Below are 24,119 nucleotides of genomic sequence, written 5' to 3' on the forward strand. Positions count from 1 at the left end.
GGCGAGATTGTTAAACTGGTGCCCCTATGCCCGACTTGCTCTTAGCAACATAAACATAAGCTTACAATATTGGAAAACTTGCCACATGCACTTTATTAAAAGCAGTTTAACTTAATTAAGCACATTGTAATGCTGATGGACTATACTTGCACTAAAGAAGTAGCGCTATAGAAAAAATTCTGATTTATTGACAGAATGATGCAAATAATATAATTTTTAAAATTTGTCAACATTTTATTGGAAATTTCTATGAAGAGGTATTGAAACAATGGTTTGTTTTTAATTAAAAGCAGTCTTTCTGGCTTTTTGGCTGCAAAATTAGTAATAATGTCATCGTATGACGAAGATAAAGTGATGTCTTGTTCGATTGCAAGAATAGCAAGACCAGTCAAGCATTCCTGACTCATAGAATGGAGATAGTTTTTGATGAACTTTAGTTCTGAGAAACTCCATTCTCCTGATGCAACTGTTACAGGAATTGTCAGATTATTGGCAATGTACACATTAGGATATATGTCAACAAGTATGCTGGTATGAATAAACTGTACAATGTCCATCACTGATTTTGCATGTGGCAACACTGATGACAGCGTACTCAATTCTTCATACAGTTCAAATCCATTTAAATCAAAACTATCACCGTGCTTCCGGGGGCTCTCTAGGTTCTTGCACTTTGTCATTTGCTGCTCTTGTTTTCCTATTTCATTGAATTTAGTTGTGTCATAAATATAAAGGGAAGGGTAAACCCCTTTGAAATCCCTCCTGGCCAGGGGAAAGCTCCTCTCACCTGTAAAGGGTTAAGAAGCTAAAGGTAACCTCGCTGGCACCTGACCAAAATGACCAATGAGGAGACAAGATACTTTCAAAAGCTGGGAGGAGGGAGACAAACAAAGGGTTTGTGTCTCTCTGTATGCTGCTCTTGCCAGAGACAGAACAGGAATGGAGTCTTAGAACTTTTAGTAAGTAATCTAGCTAGGTATGTGTTAGATTATGATTTCTTTAAATGGCTGAGAAAAGAATTGTGCTGAATAGAATAACTATTTCTGTCTGTGTATCTTTTTTGTAACTTAAGGTTTTACCTAGAGGGGTTCTCTATGTTTTTGAATCTAATTACCCTGTAAGATATCTACCATCCTGATTTTACAGGGGGGATTTCTTTATTTCTATTTACTGCTATTTTTATTAAAAGTCTTCTTGTAAAACACTGAATGCTTTTTCATTGTTCTCAGATCCAAGGGTTTGGGTCTGTGGTCACCTATGCAAATTGGTGAGGCTTTTTATCCAACATTTCCCAGGAAAGGGGGGGTGCAAGTGTTGGGAGGATTGTTCATTGTTCTTCAGATCCAAGGGTCTGGGTCTGTAGTCACCTAGGCAAATTGGTGAGGCTTTTACCAAACCTTGTCCAGGAAGTGGGGTGCAAGGTTTTGGGTAGTATTTTGGGGGGAAAGACGCGTCCAAACAGCTCTTCCCCAGTAACCAGTATTAGTTTGGTGGTGGTAGCGGCCATTCCAAGGATAACGGGTGTAATATTTTGTACCTTGGGGAAGTTTTGACCTAAGCTGGTAAAGATAAGCTTAGGGGGTTTTTTCATGCAGGTCCCCACATCTGTACCCTAGAGTTCAGAGTGGGGGAGGAACCTTGACAAGTTGTGTCATACAAAAATCCAAACTGTTCATGGTGTACTCCTAAGGTATTAAACCTTTCATCGATGGCAGATATTGCTTTATCAATCACAACATTAAAAAATTCAACCTCAAATTTCTTTTCTGGATCATCTATGGGCTCATCTGTGCCTTCATATTCCGCTTGCCGTTTTTTCCTTGAAACTCGTGTCACGTTCGGACATGGAAATTTTGGTTCTACACTGAGTGCCTGTGCAAGCTCTCTTGCTGTAAACTGTGCTTCTTTGAATCCATTTGCTCTGTATTTCACTAAAAAGTCTTGTGTGTTGTTTCGTAAGGTGAGTGTTGAATCAAGCTGCATCATTGGACTCTGCATTATTTTGCTTACACTTCAGATTTTAACAAGAATGTCATACCAGATTACGACAGATGTTAGGGTATGTCTACACTACGGAATCAGGTCAAATTTATAGAAGTTGTTTTTTTAGAAATCGGTTTTATATATTCGAGTGTGTGTGTCCCCACAGAAAATGCTCTAAGTGCATTAAGTGCATTAACTCGGCGGAGCGCTTCCACAGTACCGAGGCTAGAGTCGACTTCCGGAGCGTTGCACTGTGGATAGCTATCCCATAGTTCCCGCAGTCTCCGCTGCCCATTGGAATTCTGGGTTGAGATCCCAATGCCTGACGGGGCTAAAACATTGTCGCGGGTGGTTCTGGGTACATATCGTCAGGCCCCCGTTCCCTCCCTTCCTCCGTGAAAGCAAGGGCAGACAATCTTTTTGCGCCTTTTTTCCTGAGTTACCTGTGCAGACGCCATACCACGGCAAGCATGGAGCCCGCTCAGGTAACCGTCACCCTATGTCTCCTGGGTGCTGGCAGACGTGGTACTGCATTGCTACACAGCAGCATCAACCCCTTGCCTTGTGGCAGCAGATGGTACAGTACGACTGGTAGCCGTCATCGTCATGTCCAAGGTGCTCCTGGCCACCTCGGCCAGGAGCGCCTGGGCAGACATGGGTGCAGGGACTAAATTTGGAGTGACTTGACCAGGTCATTCTCTTTAGTCCTGCAGTCAGTCCTATTGAACCGTCTTATGGTGAGCAGGCAGGCGATACGGATTGCTAGCAGTCCTATTGCATCATCTTCTGCCGGGCAGCCATGAGATGTGGATGGCATGCAGTCCTTCTGCACCGTCTGCTGCCCGCCAAAGATGTAAAAGATAGATGGAGTGGATCAAAATAAGAAATAGACCAGACTTGTTTTGTACTCAATTGCTTCTTCCCCCCTCCCCCGTCTAGGGGACTCATTCCTCTAGGTCACACTGCAGTCACTCACAGAGAAGGTGCAGCGAGGTAAATCTAACCATGTATCAATCAGAGGCCAGACTAACCTCCTTGTTCCAATAAGAACAATAACTTAGGTGCACCATTTCTTACTGGAACCCTCCATGAAGTCCTGCCTGAAATACTCCTTGATGTAAAGCCACCCCCTTTGTTGATTTTAGTTCCCTGAAGCCAACCCTGTAAGCCATGTCGTCAGTCGCCCCTCCCTCCGTCAGAGCAATGGCAGACAATCATTCCGTGCCTTTTTTCTGTGCGGACGCCATACTAAGGCAAGCATGGAGGCCATTCAGCTCACTTTGGCAATTAAGAGCACATTAAACACCACACGCATTATCCAGCAGTATATGCAGCACCAGAACCTGGCAGAGCGATACCGGGCGAGGAGGCGAAGTCAGCGCGGTCACGTGAGTGATCAGGACATGGACACAAATTTCTCTGAAAGCATGGGCCCTGCCAATGCATGCATCATGGTGCTAATGGGGCAGGTTCATGCTGTGGAACGCCAATTCTGGGCTCGGGAAACAAGCACAGACTGGTGGGACCGCATAGTGTTGCAGGTCTGGGACAATTCCCAGTGGCTGCGAAACTTTCGCATGTGTAAGGGCACTTTTATGGAACTTTGTGACTTGCTTTCCCCTGCCCTGAAGCGCATGAATACCAAGAAGGGAGCAGCCCTCACAGTTGAGAAGCGAGTGGCACTAGCCCTGTGGAAGCTTGCAACGCCAGACAGCTACCAGTCAGTTGGGAATCAATTTGGAGTGGGCAAATCTACTGTTGGGGCTGCTGTGATGCAACTAGCCCACACAATCAAAGATCTGCTGATATCAAGGGTAGTGACCCTGGAAAATGTGCAGGTCATAGTGGATGGCTTTGCTGCAATGGGATTCCCTAACTGTGGTGGGGCCATAGATGGAACCCATATCCCTATCTTGGCACCGGAGCACCAAGCCGGCGAGTACATAAACCGCAAGGGGTACTTTTCAATAGTGCTGCAAGCTCTGGTGGATCACAAGGGACGTTTCACCAACATCAATGTGGGATGGCCGGGAAAGGTACATGACGCTCGCATCTTCAGGAACTCTGGTCTGTTTCAAAAGCTGCAGGAAGGGACTTTATTCCCAGACCAGAAAATAACTGTTGGGGATGTTGAAATGCCTATATGTATCCTTGGGGACCCAGCCTACCCCTTAATGCCATGGCTCATGAAGCCATAAACAGGCAGCCTGGACAGTAGTCAGGAGCTGTTCAACTACAGGCTGAGCAAGTGCAGAATGGTGGTAGAATGTGCATTTGGACATTTAAAGGCGCGCTGGTGCAGTTTACTGACTCGCTTAGACCTCAGTGAAACCAATATTCCCACTGTTATTACTGCTTGCTGTGCACTCCATAATATCTGAGAGAGTAAGGGGGAGACATTTATGGCGGGGTGGGAGGTTGAGGCAAATCGCCTGGCTGCCGGTTACGCGCAGCCAGACACCAGGGCGGTTAGAAGAGCACAGGAGGGCACGGTACGCATCAGAGAAGCTTTGAAAACCAGTTTCATGACTGGCCAGGCTACGGTGTGAAAGTTCTGTTTGTTTCTCCTTGATGAAACCCCCTGCCCCTTGGTTCACTCTACTTCCCTGCAAGCTAACCAGCCTCCTCTCCTCCCTTTAATCATTACTTGCAGAGGCAATAGAGTCATTGTTGCTTCACATTCATGCATTCTTTATTCATTCATCACATAAATAGGGGGATGACTACCAAGGTAGCCTAGGAGAGGTGGTGGAGGAGGGAAGGAAAATGCCACACAGCACTTTAAAAGTTTACAACTTTAAAATTTCTTGAATGCCAGCCTTCTTTTTTGGGGGCAATCCTCTGTGGCGGAGTGGCTGGTTGGCCGGTGGCCCCCCCACCGCGTTCTCGGGCGTCTGGGTGTGGAGGCTATGGAACTTGGGGAGGAGGGCAGTTGGTTACACTGGGGCTGTAGTGGCAGTCTGTGCTCCAGCTGCCTTTGCTGCAGCTCAGCCATACACTGGAGCATACTGGTTTGGTCCTCCAGCAGCCTCAGCATTGAATCCTGCCTCCTCTCATCACGCTGCCACCACATTTGAGCTTCAGCCCTGTCTTCAGCCCGCCACTTACTCTCTCCATCCTGCCACTTACTCTCTTCAGCCCGCCACCTCTCCTCCTGGTCATTTTGTGCTTTCCTGCACTCTGACATTATTTGCCTTCACGCATTCGTCTGTGCTCTGTCAGTGTGGGAGGACAGCATGAGCTCAGAGAACATTTCATCACGAGTGCGTTTGTTTTTCTTTCTAATCTTCACTAGCCTCTGGGAAGGAGAAGATCCTGTGATCATTGAAACACATGCAGCTGGTGGAGAAAAAAAAAGGGACAGCGGTATTTAAAAAGACACATTTTATATAACAGTGGCTACAGTCTTTCAGGGTAAACCTTGCTGTTAACATTACATACATAGCACATGTGCTTTCGTTACAAGGTTGCATTTTCCCTCCCACCACCGCGTGGCTACCACCTCAACCCTCCCCCCTCCCCGTGGCTAACAGCGGGGAACATTTCTGTTCAGCTGCAGGCAAACAGCTCAGCAGGAACGGGCTCCTCTGAATGTCCCCTGAAGAAAAGCACCCTATTTCAACCAGGAGACCATGAATGATATCTCACTCTCCTGAGGATAACACAGAGAGATAAAGAACGGATGTTGTTTGAATGCCAGCAAACATACACTGCAATGCTTTGTTGTACAATGATTCCCAAGTACGTGTTACTAGCCTGGAGTGGTAAAGTGTTCTACCATGAAGGACGCAATAAGGCTGCCCTCCCCAGAAACCTTTTGCAAAGGCTTTGGGAGTACATCCTGGAGAGCCGCGAATGCCAGGGCAAATTAATCTTTTCACATGCTTGCTTTTAAATCATGTATAGTATTTTAAAAGGTACACTCACTGGAGGTCCCTTCTCCGCCTGCCGGGTCCAGGAGGCAGCCTTGGGTGGGTTCGGGGGGTACTGGCTCAGGTCCAGGGTGAGAAACAGTTCCTGGCTGTTGGGAAAACCGGTTTCTCCACTTGCTTGCTGTGAGCTATCTACAACCTCATCATCATCATCATCATCATCTTCTTCTTCGTCGTCCCCAAAACCTGCTTCCGTGTTGCCTCCATCTCCATTGAAGAAGTCAAATAAAACGGCTGGGGTAGTGGTGGCTGAACCCCCTAAAATGGCATGCAGCTCATCATAGAAGCGGCAAGTTTGGGGCTCTGACCCGGAGCAGCCGTTCGCCCCTCTGGTTTTCTGGTAGGCTTGCCTCAGCTCCTTAAGTTTCACGCGGCACTGCTTCGGATCCCTGTTATGGCCTCTGTCCTTCATGCCCTGGGAGATTTTGACAAAGGTTTTGGCATTTCGAAAACTGGAACGGAGTTCTGATAGCACGGATTCCTCTCCCCATACAGCGATCAGATCCCGTACCTCCTGTTCAGTCCATGCTGGAGCTCTTTTGAGATTCTGGGACTCCATCATGGTCACCTCTGCTGATGAGCTCTGCATGGTCACCTGCAGCTTGCCACGCTGGCCAAACAGGAAATGAGATTCAAAAGTTCGCAGTTCTTTTCCTGTCTACCTGGCCAGTGCATCTGAGTTGAGAGTGCTGTCCAGAGTGGTCACAATGGAGCACTCTGGGATAGCTCCCGGAGGCCAATACTGTCGAATTGTGTCCACAGTACCCCAAATTCGACCCGGCAAGGCCAATTTAAGCGCTAATCCACTTGTCAGGGGTGGAGTACGGAAATCGATTTTAAGAGCCCTTTAAGTCAAAATAAAGGGCTTCATCGTGTGGATGGGTGCAGGTTTACATCGATTTAACGCTGCTAAATTCGACCTAAAGTCCTAGTGTAGACCAGGGCTTAGAAACTTGAAGCTGGATATTTCAGAGGCCAAAGTCTGCGCTTCACATTTGGAAGAAGCCAGAGATCCAAAAGCTAAAATAGCAACCAGTGCTTCGTAAACTTTCTCAGATTGATATCTCAATGTTTTTGCACTTTCTACTCTGCTTTCCCAGCGTGTCTCAGATAGAGGCTTAATGGTAATACCATTGACATGTGCTTTGAATATTTGCCATCGTTGAGTGGAAGCTGAAAAGAGCACATAAATGCATTGCAGCAAACCAATACAAGAAATAGCTTCTATAGAAGACTTGGCCATATTAGACAAAATCAAATTAAGGCTGTGGCATGCACACGGAACAAAAAAGGCTCGTGGATTTTCTGCCAGCAATCTAGTTTGCACGCCAGAAATGCATCCTCTCATATTGGCACCATTATCATAGCCTTGTCCTCTAATATTCATTATGGATTATCCCATTTGTTTTAGTTAATCAAGGAGAGCTTGAAGAAGTCCAAAACCTGTAGTGTCCTCTACTTCTAAAAATGTGATAAACAATTTCTTAACTGTAATCTGTGCTGATCACTAATGTCAACAAATCTCAATACTAACGACATCTGTTCTTGATGACTTATGTCTGGAGTGCAATCTAGAATTACAGCAAAATATTTTGCCAAAGTAACCAATGAAACAATTTTGTCTTTCACTTTATCACTCATTAGCATGATCAGTTCATTTTGAATTCTTGGTCCCAAACAGTGGTCATGTATTTCATTTTCAGTTACTCTTCAGAGATGTTCACTCATCACTGTGTCAAATTTTCCCAGCAGTTGTACAAGGCCCAGTTTTTTGGAATAATTATTTTGGAATAATTTCTCAATGCTTCCTCTAAAAGCAAGATTATTTGTTGATAGATATTCAACAATAGATAATAGACGTTCAAGAACACGATACCAATGCTGCTTCTCTGACTCCAGCAATCTTTGATTTTGGGCATCAAGAATTGTCTGATTTTTTAACCTTACACTCAGCTCACACCATTTGTGCATACTTTCAATGTGCTGGTGTGCCTTTTCATGTTGCGATAATGTGTGACTAAGATTTTTCCAATCATTAATACCCATGGTTGCTATCTTAAAATTGCAACAATTGAAAATCTTGTATGGGAAACAAAATACAGCATCCTTGCATTTAGAGTGCACAAGCCACCGTCTGTTGACAATTTCACCATTAGAAAGTCTTTTGTAGTAATTGTTTTCTGTGACTTTCCTACCTCTAATGTCTTTAGGATATTCAAGACCTTTTTTTCCTCACAGGGCCTTTCTCAAGTATAATGGCACTTAATTCGTTGTTTAAAGATTGTGACCATACGCCAGTGTCATCTATATTCCATGCTAGTACAGTTTCAACTGTTGTAATTTCTTGTTTTGTGTCTGCATCTGTTTCAAATGATTGTTCCGTGTGTTGTTGCGTTTCTTGAGCTTCGTCTGCATAAAAATTTTCTTTGGTAGTTACTTGTTTTCATGACGTACAAACTTAAGTATAGAACCCTTCTGTGCTTGTACAGCTAATCCTATTTCATCTTTCCATTTTCTTTTTTGTGACCCGGAAAGTTGTTTTCAATACGACATAACTTATAAGGGTGTTTTTTTAAAGAAATAACTGTTTAAATTATTGTCAGATTATCAGAAATATTCTTTAAAATAGCTAATATAGGATAGCCATGAGATCTGTGACCTTGAGCTAGTGTGAAGACACCTCACAAGGCGCTCCACCCTGACTGAGACACAGTAGAGTTGGAAACCCATGTCATTTTTACAAAGCCACTTTTTAGTTTTAAATGTATAGTGGGCATCAGTCTTAATGTTAGTTACAACTCTCTATCAACCTTATACTGTAAATAGATCAATGGCATTATCCAGTTTAATAAGCTGGGTTTCCAAGCAGTGGGAAAATATAACCCTAGTTTTATTCCTAGGTAAAGCACAAAGTGACCAAAATGAAGTCAGCACAGAATCATCTCCTCTAGATTAAGGCAGCACAGAAATGTTACAGGAGTCCTGTTGTGCCCTATTTTTGTTTGGAAAGGCATTAGCACTAGCAGCACATTTTGGGCACGGCCAGAAATACATGATAAATCATTGCCTCTAAAGTTGCATCGAAAACTGACATTTTCACAGGTCTAGCACGGTCTGCTGCACAGATTCTTCCCAAGGAAGTGTCCCTGGCCTTTTTGACTCAGATTAACCATGTATTTACTTTATGAAAGCTGGACAAAACATTGTGAAAACGTAAGACATTGGCTGCCCAACCTCTGGGCTGGCACAAGCTATACTGACTCACTGGGAAAAAAAGCAAGAGACTCTTAGTACAACATACTCTATACACTAGTAAGGAGATGAGCATATTACAGTTGTTGGAGGGCTCTATTTAGCGGTAACAGGGCTATAGGAAAGCCAGTCAACATTTTTTGTTTCGCTAATGAAAACTGGCCCACTCCCTGCCCCTAACCAAACTTGTCACAAATAAATTGTCAACAATTTAATTTTCTGTTTTTGGCTAAGATATTGATTTTTTTTAAAAAAAATAAAATATTGAAATTGGATTCAGGATTGTTAGCAAGCATTTTTGGCAAACAAAGTTGTTAAATGACAATCTAAATGGCAACTGCTTTCATGCTTGGCTCACACCCAGCCTGCTGGTCCAACAGCTGTAGTAGAAGAGGAGATAGGTGGAAAGCTGCAGGACCCCAAAATCCACCTCTTGGGGTGCAGAGTGGCAACAGCAGCAACAAACCTTCAGGTCTGATCACAGGCCACTGGGCACCACTGCCAGCACCATGGACCATGGTGAAGTTAGCACAGCATCTGATCTCAGGGACGGGGCACCCACGGAGCCACAGCAGCTCATCCTGCCCTGCGCAGCTCCCTCCAGATGAGAAGGATCGCTGCCAGCCCAGGGGAGAGACGCGCTCCCCAGCTAGGGTGACCAGATGTCCTGATTTTATAGGGCCAGTCCCGATATTTAGGGCTTTGTCTTATATAGACACCAATTACTCCCCACCTAAAGTGGCCAGACAGTAAGTGAGAAAAATCCGGATGGGGATGGGGAGTAAGAGGAGCCTATATAAGAAAAAGACCCCAAAACTGGGGCTGTCCCTATAAAATTGGGACATCTGGTCACGCTACCCCAACCCCCTGCCCTGGTTTTTCACACATGCTATCTGGTGACCCTAGCCCCAGCCCAGCCAGCTGTGTGTGAGCATTCCAATCCAGCCCCTGTTGCTTGGGCTGGCCGCGGAGGAAGTGAGTCACTTTCATTTTCACTTCCTCAGCAGGCAGCCAGCCAGCCCCCCCATCCTTCCCCCCCAAGCAGCACCTCACCCAACTAAGCCCTGCCGGAAGGGAGGGGGGAGAAAGGGGTGCTGCGCGTGGGAGGGAATGCACATTATGGGGGGCAACAAAGGATACTGCCAGAGCCACCCAGCCTGCCTCACCTCACGCTGGGGGAGAGAGTCACACTCACAGGTGAGTTCCTGCCCCCACCCCTTCCCAGAAACCCCAGCAGCCAATCCCTTCCTCAGACTGTGCCCCAGGCAGTGCATTCGGCTCTCTCTAGGGCCCAACCCTGCTCTTATATGCTCCACTGCTTCCCGTCCACCCCAGCTCCCAGCAGAGTGGTACCCCAGACATACTGGTGCCCTACGCAGCTGCTTATGCTGCCGATGGCTAAGGGTGGCCCTGTACAAGGATCTCACTCTGTAACATCTTCTTAATGCCAATGGTCAGAATAAGCTGCCTTTATTATCATAAATACAGGAACAACTATGAAGAGACCCCAGATTGCAACTATGTAAGGTCAGTATTGGAATAACTTTCTTGCCATTAAAATGGGAGTCTTCCCGTTTATTTTAGTGGCCTTTAGGATCACACCCATATAGCTCAAAATAGCATGATGGGATTATAATTTGAGAAACTGAAGTTAATAGAGTTTGTCAATGACTTCAATAGGAGCAAGAACTGGCCCTCAGAGACTTGGATTCTAGCCATTTACGAATCTTACCAAGACTCAGCGAAACTGAATTACACCCAGATATAAGACCAGGAGAACAAATTAGTAAACAAAGACAGTAGCTGAAAAAAATCTGGCTGTTACACGCAACGTGTCGAGACACAATACCGATAATGGATGGTAAATATGGAAAGTATAAGGTGTCATAAATATAAAGGGAAGGGTAAACCCCTTTGAAATCCCTCCTGGCCAGGGGAAAGCTCCTCTCACCTGTAAAGGGTTAAGAAGCTAAAGGTAACCTCGCTGGCACCTGACCAAAATGACCAATGAGGAGACAAGATACTTTCAAAAGCTGGGAGGAGGGAGAGGAACAAAGGGTCTGTGTCTGTCTGTATGCTGCTCTTGCCAGAGACAGAACAGGAATGGAGTCTTAGAACTTTTAGTAAGTAATCTAGCTAGGTATGTGTTAGATTATGATTCCTTTAAATGGCTGAGAAAAGCATTGTGCTGAATAGAATAACTATTTCTGTCTGTGCATCTTTTTTGTAACTTAAGGTTTTGCCTAGAGGGGTTCTCTATGTTTTTGAATCTAATTACCCTGTAAGATATCTACCATCCTGATTTTCCAGGGGGGATTTCTTTATTTCTATTTACTTCTATTTTTTATTAAAAGTCTTCTTGTAAAAACTGAATGCTTTTTCATTGTTCTCAGATCCAAGGGTTTGGGTCTGTGGTCACCTATGCAAATTGGTGAGGCTTTTTATCCAACATTTCCCAGGAAAGGGGGGGTGCAAGTGTTGGGAGGATTGTTCATTGTTCTTAAGATCCAAGGGTCTGGGTCTGTAGTCACCTAGGCAAATTGGTGAGGCTTTTTACCAAACCTTGTCCAGGAAGTGGGGTGCAAGGTTTTGGGAAGTATTTTGGGGGGAAAGACGCGTCCAAACAGCTCTTCCCCAGTAACCAGTATTAGTTTGGTGGTGGTAGCGGCCATTCCAAGGATAACGGGTGTAATATTTTGTACCTTGGGGAAGTTTTGACCTAAGCTGGTAAAGATAAGCTTAGGGGGTTTTTTCATGCAGGTCCCCACATCTGTACCCTAGAGTTCAGAGTGGGGGAGGAACCTTGACATGGTGGCACAGTGGTGGGATTAACCTGAAATCATCTGAGATCCAGTTGAGATTTTTTGAACTAGAAATACAGATTTTAAAAAGGAATTTTTTTTTTCTTTGGAAAGAAAGTCCAGAAAGCAGCTTTGAAACTGAAAGCAGCTTGGTTTCTCTCTGCTTTGTGGCCAAGCAGAGACAAAAGGGGATTATCTTGTGAATTGCAGGTTTTCTTTGCCTGGAGGCAGGGTACTTAACTCCTGCAGGGAAATTCACAGTCTTCCAACCCAGAGGTTTTTTTTTTCTCTTTTCTTCCTAAAAGTAAATAGGGGGTGTGTGTTCTACCCATTTGCTTTTTCTTTGGGCTGGGTAAGCAGGTTTCCAAGTAGGTGGAGGTTTTTTGCTTTAATTTGGGCCCAGAGCAGAGACAAGGGAATTGTCTTTTTCTGTAGGCTGACAATCACTATCAGAGAATAGGTATTCTATTCCAGCACAGCAAAATTTTACAGCCAAGTTTTGTTTGTTTATTTCTAAACCTCGGGTGTAAAGTTAGTAAAAACAGAGAGGTTAGAATGGCAAAATCCGCGGCTCGACTACAGCTCGAATTAGCCAAATTTCAGGCTGAGGAAAGACAAAGGGAACATGAAAGACAGATAGAACTCATGCAGCTGAAGAAGGAACAAGAAAGGGAGGCAGAACAACACCAAGAGGCTGCCCACAAGAGGGAAATGGAAGCAAGGGACAAAGAAATGGAAGCAAGGGCCAAAGAACTGGAGGAGAAGGAAAAAGAGAGGAAGCATGTGGAGGAGGTGGAGAAGATAAAGGCCCAGCAGAATATACCAACAAACCCTAGCAATCCTTCTCCAGGTACCACTTCCCATCCCAGAAAGTTCCCCACCTACAAGGCAGGTGATGATACTGAGGCCTTCTTAGAGAACTTCGAAAGGGCCTGCCTTGGGTACAACATCTCTACTGACCAATACATGGTAGAGCTGAGGCCGCAGCTCAGTGGACCCTTAGCTGAGGTGGCAGCTGAAATGCCTAAAGAACACATGAACAAGTATGAACTGTTTAAATCCAAGGCGAGAGTCAGAATGGGGATAACACCCGAGCAGTCTCGTCGGAGGTTCAGAGCCCTAAGGTGGAAACCAGACATGTCATTTACCCGACATGCCTACCACATTGTGAAACATTGGGATGCCTGGATATCAGGAGCAAGTGTTGAATCTCCAGTAAATTTGCCCTTCCTAATGCAAATGGAACAATTCTTAGAGGGTGTTCCTGAGGAAATAGAAAGATACATCCTAGATGGGAAACCCAAAACTGTAATTGAGGCAGGAGAGATTGGAGCCAGATGGGTGGAGGTGGCAGAGAAGAAGAAAACTGGTCGCAGTTGGAGCGGAGACCAGAAGGGACCACCCCAGACCACACCCTATTACCGGGGGCCGCCCAAAGCCCCACCTACCTCCCAAAGAACCCTCCAGACCCCTTATCGTCCCACCACCCCGTTCTCCAGCAACCCTCCTCGCCCCAGTGACCCGTCAGCTGGACGATGTTTTAAGTGTAACGAGCTGGGGCATGTAAAGGCCAACTGCCCCAAGAACCCCAACAGATTACAGTTCATTGCACCGGAATCACACCAGAGGTCCACAGGCCCAGATACCTCCCAGATACCCTTGGAGCGGAGGGAAACTGTGAGTGTGGGCGGGAAGAAGGTCACCGCGTGGAGGGACACCGGAGCACAAGTGTCAGCTATCCATGCTTCCTTAGTGGACCCCAATTTAATCAACCCAGAGATCCAAGTGACGATTCAACCCTTCAAGTCCAACTCTTTCAATTTGCCTACAGCCAAGTTGCCTGTCCAGTACAAGGGCTGGTCAGGAATGTGGACTTTTGCAGTCTATGATGATTATCCCATCCCCATGCTGTTGGGGGAAGACTTGGCCAATCATGTGAAGCAGGCCAAGAGGGTGGGAATGGTCACCCGCAGCCAGGCTAAACAAGCCGTGAGGCCTAGCTCTGTTCCGGAAACTTCTATCAGGACCCAGTCAGAGGTGATGGACCTGGACCCCAGGCCAATGTCTGCAACAGCAGTAGTGGATCCAGTCCCAGAGACCCAGACGGAACCAGTCCCAGAACCGGAACCAGCCGAACAACCAACACCAGACCCCGTGTCAACACTGAATCCAGTACTTGCAACCTCAACACCAGAGGGCCCCACCGAACCTGAACTGGCAGCTGCCGATAACCCGACCCAAGAGGCTCAGCCGGAGCCTGAATCCCAACATAGTGCACCAGCGGAGAGCGGTTCACAGTCAACAGAAACAGCTCCATCCCCTATATCGCTTCCAGAGGGACCAAGCCTAGGTCCACAATCCCATGAGGAACTGATGTCTCCAGCATCAAGGGAACAGTTCCAGACCGAACAGGAAGCAGATGAAAGCCTCCAGAGAGCTTGGACGGCGGCACGGAGCAACCCACCGCCTCTCAGCTCTTCTAATCGATCCAGGTTTGTTGTAGAAAGAGGACTTTTATACAAGGAAACTCTTTCTGGTGGACACCAGGAAGACTGGCATCCTCAGAGACAGTTGGTAGTTCCAACTAAATACCGGGCCAAGCTCTTGAGCTTAGCCCATGATCACCCTAGTGGCCATGCTGGGGTGAACAGGACCAAAGACCGTTTGGGGGGGTCATTCCACTGGGAGGGAATGGGCAAGGATGTTTCTACCTATGTCCAGTCTTGTGAGGTGTGCCAAAGAGTGGGAAAACCCCAAGACCAGGTCAAAGCCCCTCTCCAGCCACTCCCCATCATTGAAGTTCCATTTCAGCGAGTAGCTGTGGATATTCTGGGTCCTTTTCCGAAAAAGACACCCAGAGGAAAGCAGTACATACTGACTTTCATGGATTTTGCCACCCGATGGCCGGAAGCAGTAGCTCTAAGCAACACCAGGGCTAAAAGTGTGTGCCAGGCACTAGCAGACATTTTTGCCAGGGTAGGTTGGCCCTCCGACATCCTCACCGATGCAGGGACTAATTTCCTGGCAGGAACTATGAAAAACCTTTGGGAAGCTCATGGGGTAAATCACTTGGTTGCCACTCCTTACCATCATCAAACAAATGGCATGGTGGAGAAGTTTAATGGAACTTTGGGGGCCATGATACGTAAATTCGTAAATGAGCACTCCAATGATTGGGACCTAGTGTTGCAGCAGTTGCTCTTTGCCTACAGAGCTGTACCACATCCCAGTTTAGGGTTTTCCCCATTTGAACTTGTATATGGCCGTGAGGTTAAGGGGCCATTGCAGTTGGTGAAGCAGCAATGGGAGGGATTTACACCTTCTCCAGGAACTAACATTCTGGACTTTGTAACCAACCTACAGAACACCCTCCGAACCTCTTTAGCCCTTGCTAGAGAAAACTTACAGGATGCTCAAAAAGAGCGTTCCTTCAAAGTAGGAGACCAGGTCATGGTCTTAAAGGCGCTCCAGGCCCATAAAATGGAAGCATCGTGGGAAGGGCCATTCACGGTCCAGGAGCGCCTGGGAGCTGTTAATTATCTCATAGCATTCCCCACCTCCAACCGAAAGCCTAAGGTGTACCATATTAATTCTCTAAAGCCCTTTTATTCCAGAGAATTAAAGGTTTGTCAGTTTACAGCCCAGGGAGGAGACGACGCTGAGTGGCCTGAAGGTGTTTACTACGAAGGGAAATGTGCTGGTGGTGTGGAAGAGGTGAACCTCTCCATGACCCTTGGGCGTATGCAGCGACAGCAGATCCAGGAGCTGTGCACTAGCTACGCGCCAACGTTCTCAGCCACCCCAGGACTGACTGAACGGGCATACCACTCCATTGACACAGGTAATGCTCACCCAATTAGGGTCCAACCTTACCGGGTGTCTCCTCAAGCTAAAACTGCTATAGAACGGGAGATCCAGGATATGTTACAGATGGGTGTAATCCGCCCCTCTGAAAGTGCATGGGCATCTCCAGTGGTTCTAGTTCCCAAACCAGATGGGGAAATACGTTTTTGCGTGGACTACCGTAAGCTAAATGCTGTAACTCGCCCAGACAACTATCCAATGCCACGCACAGATGAACTATTAGAGAAACTGGGACGGGCCCAGTTCATCTCTACCTTGGACTTAACCAAGGGGTACTGGCAGGTACCGCTAGATGAATCTGCCAAGGAAAGGTCAGCCTTCATCACACATCTCGGGCTGTATGAATTTAATGTACTCCCTTTCGGGCTGCAAAATGCACCCGCCACTTTCCAAAGACTTGTAGATGGTCTCCTAGCGGGATTAGGAGAATATGCAGTCGCCTACCTTGACGATGTGGCCATATTTTCGGATTCCTGGGCAGACCACCTGGAACATCTACAAAAAGTCCTTGAGCGCATAAGGGAGGCAGGACTAACTGTTAAGGCTAAGAAGTGTCAAATAGGCCTAAACAGAGTGACTTACCTTGGACACCAGGTGGGTCAAGGAACTATCAGCCCCCTACAGACCAAAGTGGATGCTATCCAAAAGTGGCCTGTCCCAAAGTCAAAGAAACAGGTTCAATCCTTCTTAGGCTTGGCTGGTTATTACAGACGATTTGTACCGCACTACAGCCAAATCGCTGCCCCACTGACAGACCTAACCAAAAAGAAACAGCCAAATGCTGTTCAGTGGACCGGAAAGTGTCAGAAGGCCTTTAACAAGCTTAAAGCGACACTCATGTCTGACCCTGTACTAAGGGCCCCAGACTTTGACAAACCGTTCCTAGTAACCACAGATGCGTCCGAGCATGGTGTGGGAGCAGTTTTAATGCAGAAAGGACCTGATCAAGAATTCCACCCTGTAGTGTTTCTCAGCAAAAAACTGTCTGAGAGGGAAAGCAACTGGTCAGTCACTGAAAAAGAATGTTACGCCATTGTCTACGCTCTGGAAAAGCTACGCCCATATGTTTGGGGACGGCGTTTCCACCTGCAAACCGACCATGCTGCACTGAAGTGGCTTCACACCGTCAAGGAAACTAACAAAAAACTTCTTCGGTGGAGTTTAGCTCTCCAAGATTTTGATTTCGACGTCCAACACATCTCAGGAGCCTCTAACAAAGTGGCTGATGCACTCTCCCGTGAAAGTTTCCCAGAATCAACTGGTTAAAATCGTCCTTGAGATGTGGAAAATATTGTTAGTCTTTATGTACTTGGTAGTATATTTAGAGATGCATGTGTCTTATTAACTCTGTTTTTCCTAGAGCTCCAGGAAGAAATCCCAGCCAGTGTTTCACCCTAGCTGAGATTTGGGGGGCGTGTCATAAATATAAAGGGAAGGGTAAACCCCTTTGAAATCCCTCCTGGCCAGGGGAAAGCTCCTCTCACCTGTAAAGGGTTAAGAAGCTAAAGGTAACCTCGCTGGCACCTGACCAAAATGACCAATGAGGAGACAAGATACTTTCAAAAGCTGGGAGGAGGGAGAGGAACAAAGGGTCTGTGTCTGTCTGTATGCTGCTCTTGCCAGAGACAGAACAGGAATGGAGTCTTAGAACTTTTAGTAAGTAATCTAGCTAGGTATGTGTTAGATTATGATTCCTTTAAATGGCTGAGAAAAGCATTGTGCTGAATAGAATAACTATTTCTGTCTGTGCATCTTTTTTGTAACTTAAGGTTTTGCCTAGAGGGGTTCTCTATGTTTTTGAATCTAATTACCCTGTAAGATATCTACCATCCTGATTTTCCAGGGGGGATTTCTTTATTTCTATTTACTTCTATTTTTTATTAAAAGTCTTCTTGTAAAAACTGAATGCTTTTTCATTGTTCTCAGATCCAAGGGTTTGGGTCTGTGGTCACCTATGCAAATTGGTGAGGCTTTTTATCCAACATTTCCCAGGAAAGGGGGGGTGCAAGTGTTGGGAGGATTGTTCATTGTTCTTAAGATCCAAGGGTCTGGGTCTGTAGTCACCTAGGCAAATTGGTGAGGCTTTTTACCAAACCTTGTCCAGGAAGTGGGGTGCAAGGTTTTGGGAAGTATTTTGGGGGGAAAGACGCGTCCAAACAGCTCTTCCCCAGTAACCAGTATTAGTTTGGTGGTGGTAGCGGCCATTCCAAGGATAACGGGTGTAATATTTTGTACCTTGGGGAAGTTTTGACCTAAGCTGGTAAAGATAAGCTTAGGGGGTTTTTTCATGCAGGTCCCCACATCTGTACCCTAGAGTTCAGAGTGGGGGAGGAACCTTGACATAAGGCAATTTTGTTTTCATATAATTAATATGGTTTAGCCTTTCTTGTGCATTCAGTATGGTCTGTTATTGCTTGTTCTATTAGGTGACCAGTATTCCCGGAGGGGCAGGGTTATTATTTTGCTAGTTTCTTTATAGTTGATTTTATGTATAGAAATACGTCTTTTCTCTTACCTTGTGTTTGTAATAACCCTACCACCGTCGTTAAACAATACAAAGGAGACATTTTTCAAGTCTTCCCGGAAAAGTTTCAAAACTAAAAGACTAGGTGGTAGCAGAGTAAATTATTGCAATAACAGGTTTAAGAACCAACCTTCTTGATGTGGACAGAATTTGCTACAGAGGAAAGGTCCATTACAACCATATGTCAGAACATGAGACATGAAAGCTTCTGTGTCATTTGGGGAAGATGCTCTCTTGATGGCCAAGGGAGCAGCACGGTGTGAACCACAGACTAATGTATATAAGTGTGTTGATACCTTGTCCTTGAATATTTGAGACACCTGGACAGGCAGCACATTCAGGACCTGCTCAGTGCCTCTGATGATGGTCAGTGAGGAGCATGAGGAATCCAGTTTCAGCCCAGCTGAATTTTATTGAGCCATTGTGGCCTGAAAATGCCAGCCCTCCCTTCTCGATGACATTCAGACACAAAGAGCTCAGTCCTGCTTTTGCCATCTCCTGGGCTCACTCTCTCTAAGTCTCTAGTAACTGTCTGCATCAGTTTGACACTTTAGAAAGGATTTTTAATACTCCCAAAGTGAGATGACGGACAGTGCTGATCCTGTATCCAGCTTCATCTTCAGTCTCTCTCCGACTACCCAGGGTGTTAACCAGATTATATTTCTATCAATCTTGTGCAAAGCTGAATATTTCTAAATTGGCTGCCTCACTCTCAATGACTGCATCACTATCTGTAGCCACAGCATGCATATTTTTATTTAGTCTCCTGTCCTTCAAGAGTGATTTTACTTTACCCTTCCCTAAGCAGCAAACTCTTCGGGATGTGTCCATTTCTATTACACCTTCTCAAACACTCACCTTGAAATCTACATGCAGCAGGGTTACAGAAAGCTGCCCTATAACAGTAACACGTTTCTGCCCAATTGGAATTCTTCCACTTAACATTCAGTTCTGTGATTATGTTATGCTGCTTGCCTTCTGTCTTAACACACGGCTGAAACTCGATTGCATCTCTTGCTGCAGTTTCCATAGACACAGCAGTTTCAATGGTGTGGTGAAATTTGAGGTCTGCCTCGGTCAAAATCCTTGTCTGTGAACTTTCAGGATACATTCCACATCCTAATCTATCTTTCAGTGCTTCATGCAAACCATCATGAAACTGGGAGTTTTCTGACAATTACTTTAATTTTGCTGCAGTCCAAGAAAGGAAAGCGATTTGCCCTCGTGTTGAATTCATTTATGAAACCTGAACTTTTATAACTAGTGGTGTGGGTGATAAATGTTCTTGCAGAATATTTATAATTTTGTCATTATTTTAACAGCTGTGCGCTCTGGAGCAGGCAAATGGAGCAGTAAACTGTATGAGTTTTTTGCCTCACATTAAATTTCATCAAGCTTGGACTCTTTTCTCTGGCTCTCTCTCATTAATTTAAAAATATTACTCCAGCCTTTCTATGTATGTTGGCCAGTCCCTTATAGAAGTATCAAAGGTATAACTTTTTCCCACGGGCACCTGCCATTCTTCCTGTGCAAACAAACAATGTATAATATTTGTGCTCAAGGCCTAGTTTTATTGGGCTGGAAAATGAAGCATTTTCTGCTATGCAAACGCGTATATTTTTTCCCCTTTCTCTCTGCTAGGTTAAACATTGCTAAGCACCAGATGTAGTGTCTTTATTAAGCAGTGAGTAGACACTGAAGTAAGCAAGAGCCATACAAACCTTATGTGTGGAAGGGCCGGGGTGGGAAGAGCTTTTCTTTACTAAAGGAACAACTGAAATACAGCAGCAGATTCAATGCAACCAGCAGCTGAGGTGACCCATATCAGTGACACCTATTACACCTTACAGCAGTGACACCAGGCAAAGTCTTCTTAGCATTTTGCCGAAAGGTAGGGAGGGTGAGTGTGGTGGTTTTTATTTAATGGGAGAGTCTTTTGTTTGATTGAACAGTGGATTTGTGAATTAAAATTAAATAAATACGATCAGATTCACTACTCAGTTTAATTCCTGGTTGGGTTGCCAGTTTTGGTTGGACATATTCTTGGAGATTTCATCACATGACATAATCTTTAGGATCTTATTCAAGAGTCTCTACACAGGATCCAGCATGTGGTAGAATTCTCTGGGCCTGAACAGCCCATCTGCAGAAATATCTATTGGCAGAGCCTGGGATGGTTGGTGGAGAAAAGTTATCTGAAAATCTCCTGTGGAGTTTCCCCAAATTATCCCATAGCTCACTGATGGAATGAGCTGTGGTTTCTCCCTCAAAGTCATCAGCTCATCAGGATCCCCAGTAAACTCTGTGCCTCCACACCAGCTCCAGGAACCCTGCCTTCAGCCCCACCAACCCTTTAGTCATTTCATAGAATCATAGAATCATAGAATATCAGGGTTGGAAGGGACCCCAGAAGGTCATCTAGTCCAACCCCCTGCTCAAAGCAGGACCAATTCCCAGTTAAATTTAACGCATGGCTTCAATGAGCTGTCCTTTTAGGGCTTGCCCCAAGTGCCCTTGTCCTTACTCCCCTGGAGGAGGTTTCCTAAGCATGGAGGGACCATGGTAGGGTTAGATACATAAACTGCCTGGTTTTCTACAGGGCTCCAGGGAGTTTGTTGCATAGCCCTACAGACCCCCCTCTCCACTGTGAATTGCCACCACCACAGTGGAGTCTCCTACAGTGTCCAGATGGGGAGGATTGATGCCACTGAGGTGACTGACCCACCTTCCCATATCATGTGGCTAATGCTGATAAATGATCTGGCCCCAGGAGTCTATACAAGGAGGGGCAGGAGCCTGTTGGATGTCTGTGATGGGTGGGAGAGAGAAAGGGAAATCCGTGTGGGGGTTGAGCAGAAACATATATGTATTCTTCACAGGGGGTGTAGGATGCTTGCATCAGGATTCTCTTGGGATAGTGGGCATTTGGGGGTGCATCAGAGATTTTGGACATGCATTGGGCCACTGTAGGGTATAGTACAGATGGGATTTTCTGCAGGAAGATGAGGGGAGCAAAAAGTCTCCATGTTTCCCATGGCAAGCTGGGAATACACTATGCACTATACACTATGCATATGTAAACAGAGTCAGGATGAGCTCCACCCTGACATCTGGTGGTGAGTTGTGGCAAGTTGTGGAAAAGAACTTCAGGGGCTGATCTTATTTGCATAGGCACACCCACCCCACCTAGCATGAGCCCATAGCTGCCCAAATGGTCACTTTGGCTGCTGTGGGATCCCCAGTGTCTCTGTTATTGGGGCAGGAAGAATAAATTGTTATTATCCTGATTATGTGAATCAAGGACAGTGGAACTGTACTTGGCTTTTTGTTATGATGGAGGGACTCACCATCAACTAAGTAGCACTTGCTAGGCAAGGGACATGGATTCCAAAACTCAGTGAATTGAGAGAGGCTAGGGACAGGTATTAGTACCTGGTGGTGTAGGCCCTGAAACATCAATTGCACTTCCTTCTCTCTCCACTGTGGAACATCAGAGCTAATTTTGGGTCTATTAGGAGTCTAGGTACAGGTGCTGAGCTGAATTTGCTTTGGGCTTATGATACACCAGCACTGAGACTTCCACTACTACAAGCTGAAATCACTAAAAAGATAAAATTACAAAGAGCTGAAATTGCTGAGCACTGTGTTAAGTAGTGGGAAGCCTGAAGATACATTGCTGGGCAGCGAGCGGAACAGCTTGCGGGATGGTGGGTGGGGTGGCGAGCGGTTTGGAGTGAAGCCCTATGGAGCAGGGGGGCAGTCAGCTTTGGATCATGTAAGGTGCCCTTACCTTCCTCCCCCCCACCCCAACACACACATTTTACCCAGACAGGGGAGTAACACTCTGAAGATGAACTTCTGAACTCTGGGGCCGGGTTTTTGGGACTTTGGGGTTGCTGGACTCAAGAGACATTTGGGTAGTTGGACTCAAGAACCAGAGGGAAAGGACATGGCCCAATTTGCTGGGGTGGGTCTTTGCTCATGGTTTCGTTGATGAACCCTAGTTGTGGTGTTTTCCCAATTTAATGCTGATGTCGTTTACCTCATGTTATTAAAGATTTTCTGCTACATCGAGACTCTGTGCTTGCGAGAGGGGAAGTATTGCCTCTTTGAGGTGCCAGGGGTGTTTGTAAGATTTTCCCAGGTTAATGGATGGGGGCTCGAGCCGGTTTTGCATTTGCTTTGTTGAGAGGGAACCCCTGTGTACTGAACCCCGCCCTTGCTGCTATCAACTCAGCCTGGCAGAAGGGTTATACATACAAGGCATTTAGATCAGCAGGACAAAACATGAAAGCAGGATAATTTACTTCTATATGCTGTGAGTGTGATTCTGATTTTACCTATCCTGGTGTGCACCAGGGTAACTCTGTTGTCTTTGGTGGGGTTACACTGTCATGAGATACCTTAGTCCTGTGGGTTGAGTAGCATCACCTTTCAACAAAAAGTACTCAGGTGAATAGAAGTGCCCAGGTTGATTGAACAGAGATATAAGGGACAGACGGACATAAGTAGTCATACCTAAAAAGTCTCTTCAGGTTTGAACGGTTCTATCATTTTGAGAAATATATTCCCTACATATCAAGGTAGGAGATATCACAGGAGCTGGCTCGCTCTCTCAATTTGCAGGAAACTTTTAAAAATTTGAGTCTTTATAAAGGGGAAAAAATGGCAAAATAAGTCCACTGACTGAAGCAGTTAGTGTAATGAAGGAGGCTGAAAACACACCAAAGAAAAGAAAGTAGTACTCTTCAGGAACCATTTCAGCAGAGCGGGACACAGTGGACAATGCTCCTGTATCTTTAGGGAGCACAGTGAGGCCGCTACACCACCCTCAGAGAGGTTATCCCGTGCTCTGCTCTTTGCACCCTGCCAGCTGGTGCAGGATGGCAGGGTTTGTGGCACCACACCCAATTTCCAAGACTAGTGCCAGTGCAGCACTAGAATCCTTGTACACCCTGAGAGAAGGATTCCCACTATACCCAGTCCCTTAGCTATGTAGGCAGACAGTTCATATTTAAATAGCTCCCACCCCTGTGTCAGGGGTGTCAGGAAGGGAGAGAAGCTGACTGGGGAAAGAGGAAGAAAAATGCAAAGACAACTACAGATAAGTAACTTTCTTTCAGTTCCTCATCCTGCAGTGGAAAAATCTTAAGAGACCGTGGATGTAACATGCAATATGGATAAGGAAGAAGGCTTACCTTATAGGAGAGTTTCAATTTTTAATCCTCTGCCCCAAGGAAACCACTGTCTAAGCAGCCAAGTCCTATCTGCAGTGCCTAATGGAAGCAGGAGGTGGAGAAAAGACCCCATCGCAGCAGTACATATTTAGCTGGTGAATAAGCAGATGCCTTAGCCTCCTCTGCCCAGGAGGCTGAAATTCTGTTCATGAAGGGCCCTCTACCATTAATTGGAGAGACACAACCTGCCTTTTTATAAAACAAATTTATAATTTCCTTAATCCATCATTGGGAAATAAAAAGCTTTGATGCTTTAATTCCCTTTCTGTGACCATGGCAACAAGAAGGGGGGGGAGGGAGGGCTAGGGGCTTAATTTTCCCCTCCACAGGAATTTACACAAATAGAATGTTAACATTCTCTCGGTGTGAGTGAGTATCTCCTGGAGAGGCATAGAGAGAGTCAGACAAAAGGCAGGTAGCACAATAAGGTGATTAAGGTGGAAACTGGAGTTAGGGATAAACTACATTATTTGGGGCAGGGCGTGGGGGGAGTTGTAGAGGGGATGGAGGAGGTGAAATACAATGA

General features: G+C 45.7%; 1 long non-coding RNA gene across 1 annotated transcript in view; it reads right to left on the reverse strand.

Annotated features, from left to right (window-relative positions):
* Positions 1 to 23,855, reverse strand: part of LOC142069801 (uncharacterized) — a 49,137-nt gene extending 25,282 nt beyond the window's left edge. Inside the window, exon 1 of the long non-coding RNA XR_012665777.1 lies at positions 23,555 to 23,855. This is a non-coding gene — a long non-coding RNA (uncharacterized LOC142069801). The remainder of the gene's footprint in view (positions 1 to 23,554) is intronic.
* Positions 23,856 to 24,119: the final 264 nt, after the last annotated feature.

Source organism: Caretta caretta, chromosome 1 (assembly GCF_965140235.1).
Source record: "Caretta caretta isolate rCarCar2 chromosome 1, rCarCar1.hap1, whole genome shotgun sequence".
Classification (NCBI taxonomy): Eukaryota; Metazoa; Chordata; order Testudines; family Cheloniidae; genus Caretta; species Caretta caretta.